The sequence below is a fragment of the Narcine bancroftii genome, chromosome 1 (genome assembly GCF_036971445.1).
Source record: "Narcine bancroftii isolate sNarBan1 chromosome 1, sNarBan1.hap1, whole genome shotgun sequence".
Classification (NCBI taxonomy): domain Eukaryota; kingdom Metazoa; phylum Chordata; class Chondrichthyes; order Torpediniformes; family Narcinidae; genus Narcine; species Narcine bancroftii.
In genome coordinates, this window is record NC_091469.1 from 99,387,082 (window position 1) to 99,389,114 (window position 2,033).

At 43.9% G+C, this 2,033-nt stretch overlaps 1 pseudogene; it reads left to right on the forward strand.

The window, feature by feature from the left end:
* The first annotated feature begins 840 nt into the window (after positions 1–840).
* Positions 841–1,657, forward strand: LOC138741023 (ferritin heavy chain pseudogene; annotated as a pseudogene).
* Positions 1,658–2,033: the final 376 nt, after the last annotated feature.

Genomic DNA, 2,033 nt, shown 5'->3' on the forward strand with positions numbered 1-2,033 from the left:
TTATGTACAAAAGACAACATGTGAGCTTCAGGAAGCTAGCACAGATGGTTATTTAATCCTCAATTTTTACTTCATCTGTGAAATAATGCTAAAATCAACTGTGACTTATGCTATTTCACTCATTTTTCAGTAAAGTATAACACACAATGAAATCATCCTCTGTGTACAAAACCCAATAACAGAATGTAACTCTCACTGCCAAGGTCATTCTAACTTTAAGAATGTGATAATGTATGTTCCTCTTGGATTATGTCTACTGGTAGAATTGTACCTTCAATCATCCAAACTAGAGAAAAATACTTTTCCTGTTTAGATCCTGCCTCTTCACTAAGTCTGACTTGTTCCATTTGACTATTTCTATCTATTGGAATGGAATTCATTCTATTGAATAGAATGTGTTGTGCCCAAGCTAAGCTCCCTGAATTGGAAAATATGGCTTTCCTAGATTCTACCCGCTGTCCGAGTGTAATGCACTGGAAAAGGATGATAGTTTGAAAGTGAGAATGGGTTAGAGTTAGGGTTTGATAAGCACCCACAGAGGAGAGGGCTTTGTCAGCTATACTAGATATTAGTTTGCAACCTAACCCATTGACTGCTCTTTTTGGAATTATAGTTCCAGAAGTGGGACTTGTTCACAGTCTTCATAGACCACAAATCTTTCACCTTCACATTCATCAAAGTGTCAAATCCATGGTTGGCATGGCAGCAACGCCACCTGTCATGCATCTCGGAGTATACCACCACCGTCAAACACATCAGCAGGGAGAACCCGGGTTGTATTCTTGCTTCAACAGTGTTTGAACGGAATAGACCCCCCCACCTTTCAAACCTCGCCTTCAAGAAATACTTCCAATTCTTTTTTTGATTTGAGCAACTGTTTTGTGTCGGAGCCAGTGCAGAAGAGATGACTTCCCAAGTGCGCCAGAATTACCACCTGGATTGCGAAGCCAGCGTCAACCGGCAGATCAACATGGAGCTTTATGCTTCCTACGTCTACCTGTCTATGTCGGCTTACATTGATCGGGATGATGTGGCATTGAAGAACTTCGCCAAGTTCTTCTTGGATCAGTCCCACGAGGAGCGGGAGCACATGGAGAAACTGATCAAGTTTCAGAACCACCGTGGGGGACGTGTGATTCTCCAGGACGTTTCGAAACCTGACCGGGACGAGTGGGCCAATGGTCTCGAAGCCTTGCAGTGCGCCCTGCACCTGGAAAAGACCGTCAACCAGTCTCTCCTGGATCTCCACAAACTTGCTTCTGACAAGAATGACCCTCATATGTGTGACTTCCTGGAGACTCACTACCTGCATGAGCAGGTGGAGGCCATAAAGAAGCTTGGAGACATGATCACCAATCTGACCTGCATGGGCGCTCCTCAGTCTGGCATGGCCGAGTATCTGTTTGACAAGCATACACTAGGAGAGAGCAGCTAGGACAGCACACCGCAGGAAATCAGTGTGCCAACCATTCCATTTTCATCACGCCGATGCTTTTCTCTAGATGATTTTTTCCCCAATTGTGAATCTGTTTTGGTGACGTCAATTTTAAATGGTGTTGACTTGTTTGTGAATTAAGTGGAAGAAGTAAATCAAATGTGAAACAAACTTTGTACCTGGTTTCTATTAAAATAAGGAAAAACATGTAAACTGGCACAACTGAGGATCTGTTGCTATATAAAAGTTGCCAAAAGTTAAAAAAAAACACATCAGCAGGAAAAACAATATCATAGCCAAAATTCAACCTATTGCAATTCAGGCCTACAACCTGAGGATATCCCCATTGGCCCAACAGACAACAGCTCCTCTGTGACGTGTCCACTGGCCAACCCCAGCCTATCATTCCAGTCACTTGGAGGCATTGTGCTTTCGACAACTACATGGTTTGGTCCTCCCATGCATTCAGGTAAACATCCAAACTGGTGGCAGATAGATTTGCTTGGCATGGCAGATGCAAGCAGGTCGGGCACTGGCCAGGACATACATACACTGCCAGACCTCTTAAGTCCAAAGGCCCGGCTTTAAGTCTTCCAGC